Below are 24,075 nucleotides of genomic sequence, written 5' to 3'. Positions count from 1 at the left end.
GGAGATATTTGTTGCAAGTTCTGCCAATGTTTGCTGGGTGTCTTGATTCTCCTTTACGATATTCTAGTTCATAGCACTACCATACGGTACCACATCAGCATTGTTTGAGTGCCAAGCCTGATTATGAGTCGTCAGCTTGTTAAGTATGTTAGTCACTCGTCGATAAGTTTTGTTCATAAAACAACCATCAACTGCATTATTAGCAACTGACTGCGACACTGGATCTAGCCCTCGGTAGAACTTCTCCATTAATATGTGTTCCGAAAAACCATGATTCGGGTTCTTCTGCAAATACTCCTTGAATCACTCCCAGGCTTCATATAGTTGTTCCTCCGGTCGCTGCTTGAATTCATATATCTTGTCACGAATTTCAGCCTTCTTCCTAGGGGGGGTACCATTTTGTGAGAAAAGCAGTCACCATCTCTGCCTATGAAGTAATCGGATTTCGGGGCAGCTTCTCAAACCATGTTCTTGCCTCCCCGGTTAAGGAATATTTGAATAACCTCAACCGAATAGCATCTTGTGGAACGTTGTTCTGGATGTGATTAGCACACACATCCACAAAATTTTGCAAATGACGTTGAGGGTCATTCTCGGTAGAGTTCTGAAAGTATCCCTCAAGCTTCTACAACTGGTATAGAGAGGAATCGATTTTCACGCTAGCAACTGCAACTCGAGGCTGAACAATAGCAGATGCATTGTCCTCCTCCGCAACAAGATCAGCGAAAATATTCTCATCATCTGATTCATTTGCCTGATTGTTCAACCGATTCCCTTGGTTGCCAGCACGTTGATTTTGCTGATTCATGTTCACCTGGTTTACACAGAGTAGCAAACAAGGTGTGATGGAATAAGAAAAAGACTTCAATCAAAGCAAACACTATTTAGTAATTTCAAAATCGTATTCCCCGGCAACGGTGCCAAAATTTGGTACGCTCAAATTACACCTATTACTGGTATAACGCGGACGTTGTCAAAAATAATAACCCAAAAAGGTTGGGGTCGAATCCCACTGGGAATATGGTGTGAAAAGGTTACTAAAGTCGTAGGATGCTAAGCTTAGGTCTAATGTCTTAATCCGATAATTTTGGTAATAGTTGGTTTTTCTATAACTAATTGCTATCTACTTGCTTTGGTGGAAATTTATGGTAAAAGAAACTAAGGTTGTCTCCCCATTAGATAGGGTGTATGATCATGGGTATTGATCTTGATATACTTCTAATGGATCATTATATGAATGCACTTAATCTCTATATGAATCTCTACTATTTCCCAATAAATAAAGATTATCTCTTTCTATGATTTTCCCAAATATAAGAAAGTAACTATGAAGAATGATTAATCATGCCAAGTAAATTCTTCTTATTCCTAAGTGAATTTATTAAACAAAGTTTAAAGCTTTGAGTCCTTGTTATTTATTCTTACCAACCCTAATTATTTTCCCAAATAAATCAAGGTTTGTGGCTTTAATCAATGTTTGCAACCATTAATTATGAATGAAGAATGAAGAATAAATAAACCCTAATAATCCATTATGTGTATATCAATCACAACCCATTCACAAAACACCCATCATTGGGTTCACAACCCTAGTAAGGGAATTTAGCTACTCATGACAAAGAACAAGAAATAAGAAATTGAAGAATTCATAATTGCTTACTTTGGAAGAAAAAAGGAATTGATAATACTTGAATTGATGTTTGAACCTTCAAAAACTAGAGAGTATTTAATGTTCTAAGCCAAAATTCAAAATATAATAATTGATAATTATAATAAAAACCCTACAATGGACTATTTATAGGTTTCAAAAACGTAAAATTACAGAATTTGCACTTAAGTCCCAAGCGGTACTTATACGGTCCGTACAACTTTCCACGGACCGTACAAGACTTATACAGCCTTCATCCAGTGTCAGCAGAGAATAATACGAACTGGCCTTCCACGGTCCATGTAATGTTATACGGCTCGTACAATCCTGCTCGTGAAGCATCTTCCAATATCGTTGCATCTACTTATACGGCCCGTACAATATTGTACGGTCCGTATAAGTGTCCGTGGTTCAACATCTATCCACTGTGACATTCCGTTACGTTTCCACCTTTTGTACGACTAGAAATACGGTCCGTGCATCTTTCTACGAACCGTGAAAATCCAGCTTCAGATCAACTTTTCTGTAACTTCTACTCTTTGAACCCGAACTTCCCGATTTACCTGAAACATGTCAAAAACACATCAAAACAGCACATACTTGCCTAAAAAAAAGTAAAACTTCTCGTGAAAGAGTATCAAATGTGCCATAATTTCCCGACATATCAAGGAGTACATAAGTATAATCCATATCATCATCATCATTATCATTTCCATTATATCCTTCCTTAGAGGATCAACTATCATAGGATAAAAGTAAAGGTATCGCGAGAATATCACGAATTATGAGCTTTAGTGATTCTAGAAATAAGGTCATCTTAGAAGACATTATAGAATTCACATTAAAGTATACGACAATGGGATCATTCCTTATGGAAAGAAGGGTTAGCCTTACATACCTCTTTGTCTTCTTAACTACTTAACGTTCACCGCCAAAACTTGAGAAATCTACATTTAGAAGGATTCATACCATGGTTAAGCCTTAAAGACGCTTTTAAATTCAAACTAAAATAATTCATGAGTTAACGAAATTTGCGCAGAATTTTCCCTATTTCATCGGCTTCCACCACATTGCAAAACAACTTCCCAAACAACTATAATAACATTCACAATATCATAATCAAGTACTCGTATCCCAATAAGTCTCAAAATTCATTCTCATATTCAACTTATATCATCGACTTCGCTCCAACCCTTCGCATAATTGCATACAACACTTCTTTATCATCATTATTACCTTCCATAACAAGCTTATACTCATAACATTCTAACAATGATAACCCAAGTTAAGTTACTACTCAAAATATCACGAAATCTATATTTAAGTTTTATTTTCTACTTCCTTCTCTCATCCAAGTAATTCAACAACTAAGCATGCTTAATATCATGAAATAGGCATGAAAACTAACCTTTTATCTCATATAAATGAGTCTTGGATCAAGTTACCAACTCGTATGAAAACCCTAGCTTCACTACCAAAGAAACCCTTGAAGTCTACTAACCCTAGTGAGTCTCTCAACACTTGAATACCTTGATTCTTGCTATTTGATCCTTGATTCCCTTGAGTTTGAGTGGAAAAGGGTTTTAGAGCTTTCAAGACTTGGGGGAAAGTGATAAATGAAATAAATGAACAAGGGTGGACATATATAACTAAAAAGAATTCTGGGCCGACCTTGATATACAACCATTTATACGGTCCGTACAATTTATACGGTCCATATAAATGGACCGTATAATCCTACCAGTGGTTCATCTTTCTCTGTACTGGTTATACAGACCATTATATGAGCCGCATAACTTGTACGACCCGTATAAGAGGTCGTACAACCCACAATTTTCCAAAAACTTCCCTCGTCGATTTGTTTAACCTCCAAATCTTATGGAACCTTATTAACAGTTAGATAACACTTCATTAACCATATAAGAGGCCTTATAGCAGCCCCTCTAGACATCACTAAATACGCATCAAATCAACTATCGTGAAAACCTTTCCCCACACGTCTTGCACTTCACTTCCCTTGACGAACTTAGTTCCATCGATTCATATAACTTCAAACTCTTATGGTACGCACTTAAGGCTATCAAATACTCTCCTTAATCATATGAGGACTTCATGTTCATTGCAAGCTCACTCTAGTCCACTCTTAATGCTGCAATTCGAAATCTCCGAGATGTAACATTTTTCCCCCCTTAGGAACATTCGTCCTCGAATGTTCGGTTCTTGGAGATTCTACAAAAATTTCACCAGAGTTTCCCCTGTAATATGGCACTACCACCCTGTCACAACAACCCAAAACATATCGTCTCACAGGGCTACAACAACATCAACAATCATGGCCACACACGACCAAGAAAGCATCAAAGAAAGCATTACATACCTGAGGACAATGGCGTCTCTACCTGAGTCGCTTCTGGAGGTGGAAATAAATGTGGGTACCTAAACTTCATGTCTTCTTCCGCTTCCTAGGTCATTTCCTCTCTATTATTATTTCTCCATAAAACTTTAACTGAAGCTACATTTTTTGTTTTGAGTTTCCGTACTTGCCTATATAGAATGGCAACGGGAATTTCTTCATAAGACAATTTGTTTGTGACTTGGACATCATCTACGGGTATAATTCTGGAGGTTTCTCCAATGCACTTACGAAGCATCGATACATGGAAAACTGGGTGAACATACTCCAAATCAGAAGGTAGATCTAATTCGTATGCCACTTGGCCTACCTTGCATACAATCTCATAAGGCCAAATATACCGGGGACTAAGCTTCCCCCTTTTGCCAAATCTTATGATGCCTTTCATGAGCAACACCTTCAAGAATGCCCAGTCTTTCACTTGAAACTTTAAATCTCGTCGACGATTATCTGCATAAGATTTCTGGCGACTCTGGGTTGTTAATAGTCGATCTTGTATGAGCTTGACCTTTTCTATGGCTTGCTGGACCAAGTCTGGTCCTATCAGTTTAGTCTCCTCTACTTCAAACCATCCAATTGGTGAACTGCAGTTTCACCCATATAAAGCCTTATACGGGGCCATTTGGATGCTAGAATGATAACCGTTGTTATAAGCATATTCAATAAGTGGTAAGTGATCATCCCAACTACCTCTAAAATCCAATACACAAGCTCGTAGCATATCCTCAAGAGTCTGGATGGTACGCTCAGCTTTCCCATCAGTGTGTGGATGACATGCTGTGCTAAGACTCACTTGAGTCCCCAAACCTTCTTGTAAAGATTTCCAAAAATTGGCCGTAAATTGTGTCCCTCTATCGAAGATAATAAATACTGGAACACCATGAAGTCGTACTATTTCTTTAACATAAAGCTTGGCATAATCTTCAGCTACATATATAGTTCTGATCGGTAATAATGAGCTGACTTTCTGAGTCTATCCACAATTACCCGTATAGAATCATACTTACGTCGAGCACGAGGTAAGCCTGCAATGAAATCCATATTAATTACTTCTCATTTCCAAGTAAGGATTTCTATAGCTTGTACCAATCCACCGGGCTTTTGACGCTCAATTTTGACTTATTGACAATTAGGATATTGAGCTACGAATTCCGATATGTCTTTCTTCATCCCATTCCACCAATACATTGATTTAAGGTCATGATATATTTTCGTTGCTCCGAGATGAACACAATAACGAGAACAATGGGCTTCCTTCAAAATCTAATAACCTAACCTTGCAATATCAGGAACACATAACCTGCCCCGATATCAGAGAACTCCATCTCCTAAAACCTCAAAGGATGACTTCTTCTTCCGGGAAAGTGTATTTCTGGAATGCACTAGTATAGGATCCTCGTACCGGCTCTCTTTCACCTCGACTACTAGTGACAAGATGGCTGAATTTTGAATGGTAGCTCCCGCACTACCCAAATCCACCACCCGAACTCCTAGGCTAGCTAACTGATGCAGCTCACGAGCTAACTCTCTTTTCTCTGGCTGAACATCACATAAACTTCCCATAGATCTACGGCTAAGAGCATTAGTGTCACACCCCGACCTCGCTGGGGTGTGATGGGCACCCGACCCTTACTTAGGGCCGAGCGAACCCTCAGACTCTCGCTGCACATAAAATCACGTCAACTCTTTTTTTTTCTTCTTTAAAACAAATAATAAAGTACATAGCAAAACTTTTCTTTCAGAAATATTCTTTCTCGTGGCTTTCAAGCCAAACAAATTTGTGATCATACAAAATTAATTACGTACACAGACCGACAACCAATACCCACGACACTGTCTGCAAAGTCTCTAATAAGATCCCAAAAGCATAACATATAGAATCTGACTCGGCAGCACTCCGGGAACAAATGGAGCTTGCCATCTGCACTGGAACATCTTCCATCTGTCCTCAACTCAACTGGGAGTACCTGCGCGGCATGAAACGCAGCCCCCGAAGAACAGGGGGTCAGTACGGAAATGTACCGAGTATGTAAAGCGGAAATATAACAATATAAGCAAAACCGAGCCAGAAGTATAGAAATAGAACAGGTAGTATCGGATCCGAGTCCGAAACGGAAATACAGAGAGTGTGGCCAGGACCACGATATATATCACAAGCACGGGGTGTAGCCGTCTGAATCGTGATATGAAACAGAGGTACAAAGCCTAACTGGCAGGATCATCGTGCGGATCGGGGCACAGAGTGCGACTGACATACCCGCAACCGAAGCTAGGGGTGTAGAACTATAGCCGACTGAAGCATAGTCCGGCTCAATCATGCAGAAGCAACACCAACAGAATCATTCTCCGAATCCGCTGTCCAGAAATGTAACAGGCAGAACCATGCATGCAGAATCATAAACTTACACAAGCACAGGTAGTATATATTTACCTCAGGTTTCGGCCTTTTAGTGAGGGGCGCAATGGACAGTGCACTGGGGTGTGCACGAATAACCAGGTCGCCACAGGGTCGCCTCTAGTGCACAAGTCATACCCAAGAGGTTCCAGCAGGCAAATACGGCAGTTAGAATGTCAAAATGCTTTACTTTCTTTTGAAAAACATTTTTGTTTCACACATATAAAGGAATCAACGCATAATTTCCGCGGCCATAAGTCCAGCGGTCGCTACCACGCATACCGCGGCCAAGTACCCAGCGGTCACTATCACACGTACCGCGGCCAAGGGTCCAGCGGTTATAATCACACATACCGCGACCAAAAGTCCAGCGGTTACAATCACACATACCGCGGTCGAGGGTCCAGCGGTCACAATCACACATTTGACATACCGCGGTCAAGGGTCCAGCGGTCTATGTCAGGCACAATCACAAGTGCGGCAGACGCGGTCAAGGGTCCAGCAGTCAATGCCACACGTCCGGCATGACGCGGTCAAGGGTCCAGCTGTCAATGTCGGACACGCCGCGGTCGAGGGTCCAGCGGCCAATATTACATATGCGCATATTCACATAACCGGCCCGGGACTCAGTAAAACAGAAAACAACCATACAGAATGCCAAATTATCACTTTCCCAACATAATCACACACGCCAGGATCATACATCACACGAGATTCAGGTATACCCAAATCGTATATCAGTAAGTACGGGAGGTAAGTAGTTTATCCAAAATATCAGGGTAATATTTTCAAAACATTTTAGATGTCAAAAAAATATTTTATAAAGCTCATAAAGGTGGTCATAGCACCTATCGTATAGTAAACAACATAATAACCAGGAGCTACCTGCGAGCTTCGGACACGAGTACATTGGCTAAAGCCATACAGAATTTATATCAGGGTTTCTGTCCCCGTAATTGTTTCCATAAACATTAATTCAATTCAGGCTCGTTAAAATAACTCCCGTTTAGTAGTCGGAACAATAGCCATAACTTTCCTCGACTTATCGTATGGGAATAAGACAGACAGAACAATAAGAGAGGCATCGGGGAATAGCGGGCCCAGCTCAGGCCAAGTCGAGGCGGCGGACAAGAATCACGCCCATTAGACTCTACGGAGTCATCCAGGAAGGTTTCATAGTGATCGGGTTACATTTGTACAAGTTATGGAGGTTTAACCACTTTTCTAGCAAAATGCGCCTTTTGAAATTCAATTGAATTGAATGAATAGTATCAAAAATCAATCTCGAGTTTCTATGAGCAGAATCGCCCCCGAGGCTCCGATCTTGACCTAGTACATCTAGGACATGCCAAAGAACAAAGGGGAAGACTTTACATACTTCGATTGCGCCTTACGCTCGCTTGGCTTCAATTCCAATTTCATCCAGAATCTACAAATGGTCATGTTTACCAATTGTCAATTTCAAGCTTTTCTAGAATCTAAGCTTAATCACATAATTGCCTACCGAAATTTCGGCAGCATTTCCCCTATATATATGACATCCCCGAGACTTAGCTCAGCTTAATATATCAACACAGCAACCCAACAACAACATCACTAACAACAACAAGCATTACAAAACACATAGTATGGCATAACTAGCCTTGTTTTCCACATGGTCCAACAACTTCCACTTCAACTTCACAAACCCAAACTAGTATCAACATTTCCATATTCATCATTAATCAAGACCATTACAATGTGATTTGGAAGTATTTCATATCATTTCTATACAATATTCACATGATATACAAAATATACAAATTTTCCACCAAACCATAATCCATCCAAAACTTCAAATCTTCAACATACATATTCATAACATATTTCCACCTTCAAATTTCATCAACCATAATCATAATTCACATCTTAAAAACTTCATTTCCATAATATCATAAAATCATATTAAAATGACATAATCTTCTACAATCAATTTCAATGCCAACGGACGAATTTATATCGCTATTTTCCCGTTCTATTCCGTTGAAACTTTAAATAAACTTGTTGGCAATGAAAAAGAGCCTTAATCATACCTTAAGTGCACAGATACCACGTACACCCTCTTATATTTAGTTGATTTTTAGCTCAAATCGAAGGCAACGCGACGTAGAACACTTTTCTCTTCATGGGCTTCGGGATTCGGGGCTCAGATTTTGATCAAACTTTATTTATCTCTCTAAGTCTTTCCTCCCTCTCTCTCTATAGAATTTTCTGGATCTTTTCTGATCTGAAAATGTGGAGGAGGAGGCTGAAACCTCCCTTAAATAACAAGGAAATGGGCCTGACCCGGATTGGAATCGGGTTGGGCCCATTTCACTGCCCAGCTTGACCTTTCCACCTTAAAATGTCCATATCTCCTTATCCCGATGTCACCTATAGGCCCACGACCTACCGTTGGAAAGCTATTTCAATTATCTAAAACCTTTAATTCTGGGCGATTTCCCAAATTCCAGACTTATAATGCCGTTTTTTCCCCTCCAAGTCAGGTCATCAGAAAACGTTTTCTTAAGAAATTCGTTTGGAGGGCTTCCACTTTGATTTGGCCCCAAGGCCCTTCACAAGTTGTGTTTTACTTTACACATGCGATTCATATAACTTGTCACGTGTCCCAAAAAAAATATTGACGTGTGGGCCCCACCTCAGTTAATAATATGACGTTCAAAAATACGGGATATAACATCCTCCCCCCCTTTAGAACATTCGCCCTCGAATGTTAAACTGACCTTATGGGGTCTCCTGATACATCCGGGGAGGTACCCGTCTTTCCTTCGAAAATTTCCAAAAGTTGCAATCGCTATCTCTTCTTCCTCCGCTTACCTACTTTTCTCCTTTTCATTAATATTGTCGCATCAGAAACTTCCACTCTTATTGTAACGAGTTCAGTACTCGTTTACTTCATGACATCTCTACATCCCACCTTTTACTTGTCTCCCGAATTTTGTTTAGCTAACATTCTTCAGATATCGTAACACTGGCCGCTGGGGCCCACTACAGATTGGTACAGTCATGAACGAGACATCGTATGCATATCTATGCATTTACTGCCATTTTACTCACAAAATATTTCCAAATGCTTTTTCAAACTTACTCTGATCCAAGGGCTGTATTGCGTTTCCTTTCTCTTTCACCAGCCGAGTCTGCCTTGGCCTACCCGACCTATTTAGGGTTTTCAATCGCTCAGTGCCTTTTACTTTCCTTTGGGGTTACCCCAGATTTCCTATCTGTCTTTCACTTCTACATTCATGAAAATTTTGGTATACTTCCCAGGGGGTCACCCATCCCAAAATTGCTCTGGCCCTAGCACGCTTAACTTCGTAACCTTCACACATTTTGACACGTTAATGCTGATATAATTGCGTCGACGGTCCCGCACGACCTTTGTCACATAATTTAAGGCAACTCGGGGTCTTAGCAACTTTCAAAACGTTCTCGTAGCGGGTCTCACCCCGATCTATAGAAGATTCTTTTACTTTTCTGGTTACCGGGACACCCCCGTAAATCCTCAATGTTTACCTCTATGCATACATATATAATTCTGAGGCGTGAGCGAACTGCTCAATTCTCGACGGCCCGTCATACACTTTGCATTCTTCCAATTAGAGGAAACTTTATCGTTAGGCATTTTTTTGCCCTATCGATATCGACCTTCAAGACTTGTTAAGAATTTATATCTCATTTTCCTCCTTGTATTTTTAAAAAAATTTGGGCAGAGGTTCCTCTGTATTTCTCACTATCGCAAAACCTGTACACAGGAAATACCAACCACGCCTCACAGGGCCAACACATATACGTATATATACATCACATCATATCGCATCATAGCCACACAGGGCTAACAATTTCAAATGAAAGTATAAAGAGGTCGAGACTTACCTTGCGTGCCCAACTCAAACGGCACCGGTGACACATTCCTGTTTACTCTCCTCTTCAATTTTTACCCTTACGTATCAATCATACTTCAAACACCTTGTCCGACATACGTCTTTCACACCATTGCTTACCGGTATACTGTGTAGCCTCTAATATCATCAGTTGTTGCCTTACGTCGATACTGTTCTCCAGCTGAAATTAAGGGTTAGTAAAAAGGAAATTCCTTTCCTACAGCTGGCTCTATCGCACGGTCCAGGATTCAAAGAAGATCAACAATCCCTAGATGCCCCGTAGTCTCTTGTTTATAGATGTGGCGCGCAACACACCATAAACAGGACTCTACCGGACACGACTTTGCAGACAACCCCTAGGACAGAGCTGCTCTGATACCACTCTGTCACACCCCGACCTCGCTGGGGTGTGATGGGCACCCGACCCTTACTTAGGGCCGAGCGAACCCTCAGACTCTCGCTGCACATAAAATCACGTCAACTCTTTTTTTTTCTTCTTTAAAACAAATAATAAAGTACATAGCAAAACTTTTCTTTTAGAAATATTCTTTCTCGTGGCTTTCAAGCCAAACAAATTTGTGATCATACAAAATTAATTACGTACACAGACCGACAACCAATACCCACGACACTGTCTGCAAAGTCTCTAATAAGATCCCAAAAGCATAACATACAGAATCTGACTCGGCAGCACTCCGGGAACAAATGGAGCTTGCCATCTGCACTGGAACATCTTCCATCTGTCCTCAACTCAACTGGGAGTACCTGCGCGGCATGAAACGCAGCCCCCGAAGAACAGGGGGTCAGTACGGAAATGTACCGAGTATGTAAAGCGGAAATATAACAATATAAGCAAAACCGAGCCAGAAGTATAGAAATAGAACAGGTAGTATCGGATCCGAGTCCGAAACGGAAATACAGAGTGTGTGGCCAGGACCACGATATATATCACAAGCACGGGGTGTAGCCGTCTGAATCGTGATATGAAACAGAGGTACAAAGCCTAACTGGCAGGATCATCGTGCGGATCGGGGCACAGAGTGCGACTGACATACCCGCAACCGAAGCTAGGGGTGTAGAACTATTGCCGACTGAAGCATAGTCCGGCTCAATCATGCAGAAGCAACACCAACAGAATCATTCTCCGAATCCGCTGTCCAGAAATGTAACAGGCAGAACCATGCATGCAGAATCATAAACTTACACAAGCACAGGTAGTATATATTTACCTCAGGTTTCGGCCTTTTAGTGAGGGGCGCAATGGACAGTGCACTGGGGTGTGCACGAATAACCAGGTCGCCACAGGGTCGCCTCTAGTGCACAAGTCATACCCAAGAGGTTCCAGCAGGCAAATACGGCAGTTAGAATGTCAAAATGCTTTACTTTCTTTTGAAAAACATTTTTGTTTCACACATATAAAGGAATCAACGCATAATTTCCGCGGCCATAAGTCCAGCGGTCGCTACCACGCATACCGCGGCCAAGTACCCAGCGGTCACTATCACACGTACCGCGGCCAAGGGTCCAGCGGTTATAATCACACATACCGCGACCAAAAGTCCAGCGGTTACAATCACACATACCGCGGTCGATAGTCCAGCGGTCACAATCACACATTTGACATACCGCGGTCAAGGGTCCAGCGGTCTATGTCAGGCACAATCACAAGTGCGGCAGACGCGGTCAAGGGTCCAGCAGTCAATGCCACACGTCCGGCATGACGCGGTCAAGGGTCCAGCTGTCAATGTCGGACACGCCGCGGTCGAGGGTCCAGCGGCCAATATTACATATGCGCATATTCACATAACCGGCCCGGGACTCGGTAAAACAGAAAACAACCATACAGAATGCCAAATTATCACTTTCCCAACATAATCACACACGCCAGGATCATACATCACACGAGATTCAGGTATACCCAAATCGTATATCAGTAAGTACGGGAGGTAAGTAGTTTATCCAAAATATCAGGGTAATATTTTCAAAACATTTTAGATGTCAAAAAAATATTTTATAAAGCTCATAAAGGTGGTCATAGCACCTATCGTATAGTAAACAACATAATAACCAGGAGCTACCTGCGAGCTTCGGACACGAGTACATTGGCTAAAGCCATACAGAATTTATATCAGGGTTTCTGTCCCCGTAATTGTTTCCATGAACATTAAATCAATTCAGGTTCGTTAAAATAACTCCCGTTTAGTAGTCGGAACAATAGCCATAACTTTCCTCGACTTATCGTATGGGAATAAGACAGACAGAACAATAAGAGAGGCATCGGGGAATAGCGGGCCCACCTCAGGCCAAGTCGAGGCGGCGGACAAGAATCACGCCCATTAGACTCTACGGAGTCATCCAGGAAGGTTTCATAGTGATCGGGTTACATTTGTACAAGTTATGGAGGTTTAACCACTTTTCTAGCAAAATGCGCCTTTTGAAATTCAATTGAATTGAATGAATAGTATCAAAAATCAATCTCGAGTTTCTATGAGCAGAATCGCCCCCGAGGCTCCGATCTTGACCTAGTACATCTAGGACATGCCAAAGAACAAAGGGGAAGACTTTACATACTTCGATTGCGCCTTACGCTCGCTTGGCTTCAATTCCAATTTCATCCAGAATCTACAAATGGTCATGTTTACCAATTGTCAATTTCAAGCTTTTCTAGAATCTAAGCTTAATCACATAATTGCCTACCGAAATTTCGGCAGCATTTCCCCTATATATATGACATCCCCGAGACTTAGCTCAGCTTAATATATCAACACAGCAACCCAACAACAACATCACTAACAACAACAAGCATTACAAAACACATAGTATGGCATAACTAGCCTTGTTTTCCACATGGTCCAACAACTTCCACTTCAACTTCACAAACCCAAACTAGTATCAACATTTCCATATTCATCATTAATCAAGACCATTACAATGTGATTTGGAAGTATTTCATATCATTTCTATACAATATTCACATGATATACAAAATATACAAATTTTCCACCAAACCATAATCCATCCAAAACTTCAAATCTTCAACATACATATTCATAACATATTTCCACCTTCAAATTTCATCAACCATAATCATAATTCACATCTTAAAAACTTCATTTCCATAATATCATAAAATCATATTAAAATGACATAATCTTCTACAATCAATTTCAATGCCAACGGACGAATTTATATCGCTATTTTCCCGTTCTATTCCGTTGAAACTTTAAATAAACTTGTTGGCAATGAAAAAGAGCCTTAATCATACCTTAAGTGCACAGATACCACGTACACCCTCTTATATTTAGTTGATTTTTAGCTCAAATCGAAGGCAACGCGACGTAGAACACTTTTCTCTTCATGGGCTTCGGGATTCGGGGCTCAGATTTTGATCAAACTTTATTTATCTCTCTAAGTCTTTCCTCCCTCTCTCTCTATAGAATTTTCTGGATCTTTTCGGATCTGAAAATGTGGAGGAGGAGGCTGAAACCTCCCTTAAATAACAAGGAAATGGGCCTGACCCGGATTGGAATCGGGTTGGGCCCATTTCACTGCCCAGCTTGACCTTTCCACCTTAAAATGTTCATATCTCCTTATCCCGATGTCACCTATAGGCCCACGACCTACCGTTGGAAAGCTATTTCAATTATCTACAACCTTTAATTCTGGGCGTTTTCCCAAATTCCAGACTTATAATGCCGTTTTTGTCCCTCCAAGTCAGGTCATCCGAAAACGTTTTCTTAAGAAATTCGTTTGGAGGGCTTCCACTTTGATTTGGCCCCAAGGCCCTTCACAAGTTGTGTTTTACTTTAGACATGCGATTCATATAACTTGTCACGTGTCCCAAAAAAAATATTGACGTGTGGGCCCCACCTCAGTTAATAATATGACGTTCAAAAATACGGGATATAACATCCTCCCCCCCTTTAGAACATTCGCCCTCGAATGTTAAACTGACCTTATGGGGTCTCCTGATACATCCGGGGAGGTACCCGTCTTTCCTTCGAAAATTTCCAAAAGTTGCAATCGCTATCTCTTCTTCCTCCGCTTACCTACTTTTCTCCTTTTCATTAATATTGTCGCATCAGAAACTTCCACTCTTATTGTAACGAGTTCAGTACTCGTTTACTTCATGACATCTCTACATCCCACCTTTTACTTGTCTCCCGAATTTTGTTTAGCTAACATTCTTCAGATATCGTAACACTGGCCGCTGGGGCCCACTACAGATTGGTACAGTCATGAACGAGACATCGTATGCATATCTATGCATTTACTGCCATTTTACTCACAAAATATTTCCAAATGCTTTTTCAAACTTACTCTGATCCAAGGGCTGTATTGCGTTTCCTTTCTCTTTCACCAGCCGAGTCTGCCTTGGCCTACCCGACCTATTTAGGGTTTTCAATCGCTCAGTGCCTTCTACTTTCCTTTGGGGTTACCCCAGATTTCCTATCTGTCTTTCACTTCTACATTCATGAAAATTTTGGTATACTTCCCAGGGGGTCACCCATCCCAAAATTGCTCTGGCCCTAGCACGCTTAACTTCGTAACCTTCACACATTTTGACACGTTAATGCTGATATAATTGCGTCGACGGTCCCGCACGACCTTTGTCACATAATTTAAGGCAACTCGGGGTCTTAGCAACTTTCAAAACGTTCTCGTAGCGGGTCTCACCACGATCTATAGAAGATTCTTTTACTTTTCTGGTTACCGGGACACCCCCGTAAATCCTCAATGTTTACCTCTATGCATACATATATAATTCTGAGGCGTGAGCGAACTGCTCAATTCTCGACGGCCCGTCATACACTTTGCATTCTTCCAATTAGAGGAAACTTTATCGTTAGGCATTTTTTTGCCCTATCGATATCGACCATCAAGACTTGTTAAGAATTTATATCTCATTTTCCTCCTTGTATTTTTAAAAAAATTTGGGCAGAGGTTCCTCTGTATTTCTCACTATCGCAAAACCTGTACACAGGAAATACCAACCACGCCTCACAGGGCCAACACATATACGTATATATACATCACATCATATCGCATCATAGCCACACAGGGCTAACAATTTCAAATGAAAGTATAAAGAGGTCGAGACTTACCTTGCGTGCCCAACTCAAACGGCACCGGTGACACATTCCTGTTTACTCTCCTCTTCAATTTTTACCCTTACGTATCAATCATACTTCAAACACCTTGTCCGACATACGTCTTTCACACCATTGCTTACCGGTATACTGTGTAGCCTCTAATATCATCAGTTGTTGCCTTACGTCGATACTGTTCTCCAGCTGAAATTAAGGGTTAGTAAAAAGGAAATTCCTTTCCTACAGCTGGCTCTATCGCACGGTCCAGGATTCAAAGAAGATCAACAATCCCTAGATGCCCCGTAGTCTCTTGTTTATAGATGTGGCGCGCAACACACCATAAACAGGACTCTACCGGACACGACTTTGCAGACAACCCCTAGGACAGAGCTGCTCTGATACCACTCTGTCACACCCCGACCTCGCTGGGGTGTGATGGGCACCCGACCCTTACTTAGGGCCGAGCGAACCCTCAGACTCTCGCTGCACATAAAATCACGTCAACTCTTTTTTTTTCTTCTTTAAAACAAATAATAAAGTACATAGCAAAACTTTTCTTTTAGAAATATTCTTTCTCGTGGCTTTCAAGCCAAACAAATTTGTGATCATACAAAATTAATTACGTACACAGACCGACAACCAATACCCACGACACTGTCTGCAGAGTCTCTAATAAGATCCCAAAAGCATAACATACAGAATCTGACTCGGCAGCACTCCGGGAACAAATGGAGCTTGCCATCTGCACTGGAACATCTTCCATCTGTCCTCAACTCAACTGGGAGTACCTGCGCGGCATGAAACGCAGCCCCCGAAGAACAGGGGGTCAGTACGGAAATGTACCGAGTATGTAAAGCGGAAATATAACAATATAAGCAAAACCGAGCCAGAAGTATAGAAATAGAACAGGTAGTATCGGATCCGAGTCCGAAACGGAAATACAGAGTGTGTGGCCAGGACCACGATATATATCACAAGCACGGGGTGTAGCCGTCTGAATCGTGATATGAAACAGAGGTACAAAGCCTAACTGGCAGGATCATCGTGCGGATCGGGCCACAGAGTGCGACTGACATACCCGCAACCGAAGCTAGGGGTGTAGAACTATAGCCGACTGAAGCATAGTCCGGCTCAATCATGCAGAAGCAACACCAACAGAATCATTCTCCGAATCCGCTGTCCAGAAATGTAACAGGCAGAACCATGCATGCAGAATCATAAACTTACACAAGCACAGGTAGTATATATTTACCTCAGGTTTCGGCCTTTTAGTGAGGGGCGCAATGGACAGTGCACTGGGGTGTGCACGAATAACCAGGTCGCCACAGGGTCGCCTCTAGTGCACAAGTCATACCCAAGAGGTTCCAGCAGGCAAATACGGCAGTTAGAATGTCAAAATGCTTTACATTCTTTTGAAAAACATTTTTGTTTCACACATATAAAGGAATCAACGCATAATTTCCGTGGCCATAAGTCCAGCGGTCGCTACCACGCATACCGCGGCCAAGTACCCAGCGGTCACTATCACACGTACCGCGGCCAAGGGTCCAGCGGTTATAATCACACATACCGCGACCAAAAGTCCAGCGGTTACAATCACACATACCGCGGTCGATGGTCCAGCGGTCACAATCACACATTTGACATACCGCGGTCAAGGGTCCAGCGGTCTATGTCAGGCACAATCACAAGTGCGGCAGACGCGGTCAAGGGTCCAGCAGTCAATGCCACACGTCCGGCATGACGCAGTCAAGGGTCCAGCTGTCAATGTCGGACACGCCGCGGTCGAGGGTCCAGCGGCCAATATTACATATGCGCATATTCACATAACCGGCCCGGGACTCGGTAAAACAGAAAACAACCATACAGAATGCCAAATTAGCACTTTCCCAACATAATCACACACGCCAGGATCATACATCACACGAGATTCAGGTATACCAAAATCGTATATCAGTAAGTACGGGAGGTAAGTAGTTTATCCAAAATATCAGGGTAATATTTTCAAAACATTTTAGATGTCAAAAAAATATTTTATAAAGCTCATAAAGGTGGTCATAGCACCTATCGTATAGTAAACAACATAATAACCAGGAGCTACCTGCGAGCTTCAGACACGAGTACATTGGCTAAAGCCATACAGAATTTATATCAGGGTTTCTGTCCCCGTAATTGTTTCCATGAACATTAAATCAATTCAGGTTCGTTAAAATAACTCCCGTTTAGTAGTCGGAACAATAGCCATAACTTTCCTCGACTTATCGTATGGGAATAAGACAGACAGAACAATAAGAGAGGCATCGGGGAATAGCGGGCCCACCTCAGGCCAAGTCGAGGCGGCGGACAAGAATCACGCCCATTAGACTCTACGGAGTCATCCAGGAAGGTTTCATAGTGATCGGGTTACATTTGTACAAGTTATGGAGGTTTAACCACTTTTCTAGCAAAATGCGCCTTTTGAAATTCAATTGAATTGAATGAATAGTATCAAAAATCAATCTCGAGTTTCTATGAGCAGAATCGCCCCCGAGGCTCCGATCTTGACCTAGTACATCTAGGACATGCCAAAGAACAAAGGGGAAGACTTTACATACCTCGATTGCGCCTTACGCTCGCTTGGCTTCAATTCCAATTTCATCCAGAATCTACAAATGGTCATGTTTACCAATTGTCAATTTCAAGCTGTTCTAGAATCTAAGTTTAATCACATAAAAACCTACCGAAATTTCGGCAGCATTTCCCCTATATATAGGACATCCCCGAGACTTAGCTCAGCTTAATATATCAACACAGCAACCCAACAACAACATCACTAACAACAACAAGCATTACAAAACACATAGTATGGCATAACTAGCCTTGTTTTCCACATGGTCCAACAACTTCCACTTCAACTTCACAAACCCAAACTAGTATCAACATTTCCATATTCATCATTAATCAAGACCATTACAATGTGATTTGGAAGTATTTCATATCATTTCTATACAATATTCACATGATATACAAAATATACAAATTTTCCACCAAACCATAATCCATCCAAAACTTCAAATCTTCAACATACATATTCATAACATATTTCCACCTTCAAATTTCATCAACCATAATCATAATTCACATCTTAAAAACTTCATTTCCATAATATCATAAAATCATATTAAAATGACATAATCTTCTACAATCAATTTCAATGCCAACGGACGAATTTATATCGCTATTTTCCCGTTCTATTCCGTTGAAACTTTAAATAAACTTGTTGGCAATGAAAAGGAGCCTTAATCATACCTTAAGTGCACAGATACCACGTACACCCTCTTATATTTAGTTGATTTTTAGCTCAAATCGAAGGCAACGCGACGTAGAACACTTTTCTCTTCATGGGCTTCGGGATTCGGGGCTCAGATTTTGATCAAACTTTATTTATCTCTCTAAGTCTTTCCTCCCTCTCTCTCTATAGAATTTTCTGGATCTTTTCTGATCTGAAAATGTGGAGGAGGAGGCTGAAACCTCCCTTAAATAACAAGGAAATGGGCCTGACCCGGATTGGAATCGGGTTGGGCCCATTTCACTGCCCAGCTTGACCTTTCCACCTTAAAATGTTCATATCTCCTTATCCCGATGTCACCTATAGGCCCACGAACTACCGTTGGAAAGCTATTTCAATTATCTACAACCTTTAATTCTGGGCGTTTTCACAAATTCCAGACTTATAATGCCGTTTTTGCCCCTCCAAGTCAGGTCATCCGAAAACGTTTTCTTAAGAAATTCGTTTGGAGGGCTTCCACTTTGATTTGGCCCCAAGGCCCTTCACAAGTTGTGTTTTACTTTACACATGCGATTCATATAACTTGTCACGTGTCCCAAAAAAAATATTGACGTGTGGGCCCCACCTCAGTTAATAATATGACGTTCAAAAATACGGGATATAACATCCTCCCCCCCTTTAGAACATTCGCCCTCGAATGTTAAACTGACCTTATGGGGTCTCCTGATACATCCGGGGAGGTACTCGTCTTTCCTTCAAAAATTTCCAAAAGTTGCAATCGCTATCTCTTCTTCCTCCGCTTACCTACTTTTCTCCTTTTCATTAATATTGTCGCATCAGAAACTTCCACTCTTATTGTAACGAGTTCAGTACTCGTTTACTTCATGACATCTCTACATCCCACCTTTTACTTGTCTCCCGAATTTTGTTTAGCTAACATTCTTCAGATATCGTAACACTGGCCGCTGGGGCCCACTACAGATTGGTACAGTCATGAACGAGACATCGTATGCATATCTATGCATTTACTGCCATTTTACTCACAAAATATTTCCAAATGCTTTTTCAAACTTACTCTGATCCAAGGGCTGTATTGCGTTTCCTTTCTCTTTCACCAGCCGAGTCTGCCTTGGCCTACCCGACCTTTCTAGGGTTTTCAATCGCTCAGTGCCTTCTACTTTCCTTTGGGGTTACCCCAGATTTCCTATCTGTCTTTCACTTCTACATTCATGAAAATTTTGGTATACTTCACAGGGGGTCACCCATCCCAAAATTGCTCTGGCCCTAGCACGCTTAACTTCGTAACCTTCACACATTTTGACACGTTAATGCTGATATAATTGCGTCGACGGTCCCGCACGACCTTTGTCACATAATTTAAGGCAACTCGGGGTCTTAGCAACTTTCAAAACGTTCTCGTAGTGGGTCTCACCCCGATCTAGAGAAGATTCTTTTACTTTTCTGGTTACCGGGACACCCCCGTAAATCCTCAATGTTTACCTCTATGCATACATATATAATTCTGAGGCGTGAGCGAACTGCTCAATTCTCGACGGCCCGTCATACACTTTGCATTCTTCCAATTAGAGGAAACTTTATCGTTAGGCATTTTTTTGCCCTATCGATATCGACCTTCAAGACTTGTTAAGAATTTATATCTCATTTTCCTCCTTGTATTTTTAAAAAAATTTGGGCAGAGGTTCCTCTGTATTTCTCACTATCGCAAAACCTGTACACAGGAAATACCAACCACGCCTCACAGGGCCAACACATATACGTATATATACATCACATCATATCGCATCATAGCCACACAGGGCTAACAATTTCAAATGAAAGTATAAAGAGGTCGAGACTTACCTTGCGTGCCCAACTCAAACGGCACCGGTGACACATTCCTGTTTACTCTCCTCTTCAATTTTTACCCTTACGTATCAATCATACTTCAAACACCTTGTCCGACATACGTCTTTCACACCATTGCTTACCGGTATACTGTGTAGCCTCTAATATCATCAGTTGTTGCCTTACGTCGATACTGTTCTCCAGCTGAAATTAAGGGTTAGTAAAAAGGAAATTCCTTCCCTACAGCTGGCTCTATCGCACGGTCCAGGATTCAAAGAAGATCAACAATCCCTAGATGCCCCGTAGTCTCTTGTTTATAGATGTGGCGCGCAACACACCATAAACAGGACTCTACCGGACACGACTTTGCAGACAACCCCTAGGACAGAGCTGCTCTGATACCACTCTGTCACACCCCGACCTCGCTGGGGTGTGATGGGCACCCGACCCTTACTTAGGGCCGAGCGAACCCTCAGACTCTCGCTGCACATAAAATCACGTCAACTCTTTTTTTTTCTTCTTTAAAACAAATAATAAAGTACATAGCAAAACTTTTCTTTTAGAATTATTCTTTCTCGTGGCTTTCAAGCCAAACAAATTTGTGATCATACAAAATTAATTACGTACACAGACCGACAACCAATACCCACGACACTGTCTGCAAAGTCTCTAATAAGATCCCAAAAGCATAACATACAGAATCTGACTCGGCAGCACTCCGGGAACAAATGGAGCTTGCCATCTGCACTGGAACATCTTCCATCTGTCCTCAACTCAACTGGGAGTACCTGCGCGGCATGAAACGCAGCCCCCGAAGAACAGGGGGTCAGTACGGAAATGTACCGAGTATGTAAAGCGGAAATATAACAATATAAGCAAAACCGAGCCAGAAGTATAGAAATAGAACAGGTAGTATCGGATCCGAGTCCGAAACGGAAATACAGAGTGTGTGGCCAGGACCACGATATATATCATAAGCACGGGGTGTAGCCGTCTGAATCGTGATATGAAACAGAGGTACAAAGCCTAACTGGCAGGATCATCGTGCGGATCGGGGCACAGAGTGCGACTGACGTACCCGCAACCGAAGCTAGGGGTGTAGAACTATAGCCGACTGAAGCATAGTCCGGCTCAATCATGCAGAAGCAACACCAACAGAATCATTTTCCGAATCCGCTGTCCAGAAATGTAACAGGCAGAACCATGCATGCAGAATCATAAACTTACACAAGCACAGGTAGTATATATTTACCTCAGGTTTCGGCCTTTTAGTGAGGGGCGCAATGGACAGTGCACTGGGGTGTGCACGAATAACCAGGTCGCCACAGGGTCGCCTCTAGTGCACAAGTCATACCCAAGAGGTTCCAGCAGGCAAATACGGCAGTTAGAATGTCAAAATGCTTTACTTTCTTTTGAAAAACATTTTTGTTTCACACATATAAAGGAATCAACGCATAATTTCCGCGGCCATAAGTCCAGCGGTCGCTACCACGCATACCGCGGCCAAGTACCCAGCGGTCACTATCACACGTACCGCGGCCAAGGGTCCAGCGGTTATAATCACACATACCGCGACCAAAAGTCCAGCGGTTACAATCACACATACCGCGGTCGATGGTCCAGCGGTCACAATCACACATTTGACATACCGCGGTCAAGGGTCCAGCGGTCTATGTCAGGCACAATCACAAGTGCGGCAGACGCGGTCAAGGGTCCAGCAGTCAATGCCACACGTCCGGCATGACGCGGTCAAGGGTCCAGCTGTCAATGTCGGACACGCCGCGGTCGAGGGTCCAGCGGCCAATATTACATATGCGCATATTCACATAACCGGCCCGGGACTCGGTAAAACAGAAAACAACCATACAGAATGCCAAATTATCACTTTCCCAACATAATCACACACGCCAGGATCATACATCACACGAGATTCAGGTATACCCAAATCGTATATCAGTAAGTACGGGAGGTAAGTAGTTTATCCAAAATATCAGGGTAATATTTTCAAAACATTTTAGATGTCAAAAAAATATTTTATAAAGCTCATAAAGGCGGTCATAGCACCTATCGTATAGTAAACATCATAATAACCAGGAGCTACCTGCGAGCTTCGGACACGAGTACATTGGCTAAAGCCATACAGAATTTATATCAGGGTTTCTGTCCCCGTAATTGATTCCATGAACATTAAATCAATTCAGGTTCGTTAAAATAACTCCCGTTTAGTAGTCGGAACAATAGCCATAACTTTCCTCGACTTATCGTATGGGAATAAGACAGACAGAACAATAAGAGAGGCATCGGGGAATAGCGGGCCCACCTCAGGCAAAGTCGAGGCGGCGGACAAGAATCACGCCCATTAGACTCTACGGAGTCATCCAGGAAGGTTTCATAGTGATCGGGTTACATTTGTACAAGTTATGGAGGTTTAACCACTTTTCTAGCAAAATATGCCTTTTGAAATTCAATTGAATTGAATGAATAGTATCAAAAATCAATCTCGAGTTTCTATGAGCAGAATCGCCCCCGAGGCTCCGATCTTGACCTAGTACATCTAGGACATGCCAAAGAACAAAGGGGAAGACTTTACATACCTCGATTGCGCCTTACGCTCGCTTGGCTTCAATTCCAATTTCATCCAGAATCTACAAATGGTCATGTTTACCAATTGTCAATTTCAAGCTTTTCTAGAATCTAAGCTTAATCACATAATTGCCTACCGAAATTTCGGCAGCATTTCCCCTATATATATGACATCCCCGAGACTTAGCTCAGCTTAATATATCAACACAGCAACCCAACAACAACATCACTAACAACAACAAGCATTACAAAACACATAGTATGGCATAACTAGCCTTGTTTTCCACATGGTCCAACAACTTCCACTTCAACTTCACAAACCCAAACTAGTATCAACATTTCCATATTCATCATTAATCAAGACCATTACAATGTGATTTGGAAGTATTTCATATCATTTCTATACAATATTCACATGATATACAAAATATACAAATTTTCCACCAAACCATAATCCATCCAAAACTTCAAATCTTCAACATACATATTCATAACATATTTCCACCTTCAAATTTCATCAACCATAATCATAATTCACATCTTAAAAACTTCATTTCCATAATATCATAAAATCATATTAAAATGACATAATCTTCTACAATCAATTTCAATGCCAACGGACGAATTTATATCGCTATTTTCCCGTTCTATTCCGTTGAAACTTTAAATAAACTTGTTGGCAATGAAAAAGAGCCTTAATCATACCTTAAGTGCACAGATACCACGTACACCCTCTTATATTTAGTTGATTTTTAGCTCAAATCGAAGGCAACGCGACGTAGAACACTTTTCTCTTCATGGGCTTCGGGATTCGGGGCTCAGATTTTGATCAAACTTTATTTATCTCTCTAAGTCTTTCCTCCCTCTCTCTCTATAGAATTTTCTGGATCTTTTCTGATCTGAAAATGTGGAG

General features: G+C 41.7%; 1 non-coding gene across 1 annotated transcript; it reads left to right on the top strand.

Annotated features, from left to right (window-relative positions):
• Window positions 1-265: 265 nt before the first annotated feature.
• Window positions 266-371, top strand: LOC132629611 (small nucleolar RNA R71). Its single transcript, XR_009578376.1, has one exon. It is a non-coding gene; the product is annotated as a small nucleolar RNA R71 (small nucleolar RNA).
• The last annotated feature ends 23,704 nt before the right edge of the window (window positions 372-24,075 follow it).

Source organism: Lycium barbarum, chromosome 2 (genome assembly GCF_019175385.1).
Source record: "Lycium barbarum isolate Lr01 chromosome 2, ASM1917538v2, whole genome shotgun sequence".
Taxonomy (NCBI): Eukaryota; Viridiplantae; Streptophyta; class Magnoliopsida; order Solanales; family Solanaceae; genus Lycium; species Lycium barbarum.
The sequence above is the reverse complement of the archived record's forward strand: the minus strand, read 5'-3'. Positions and strand labels throughout refer to the sequence as shown.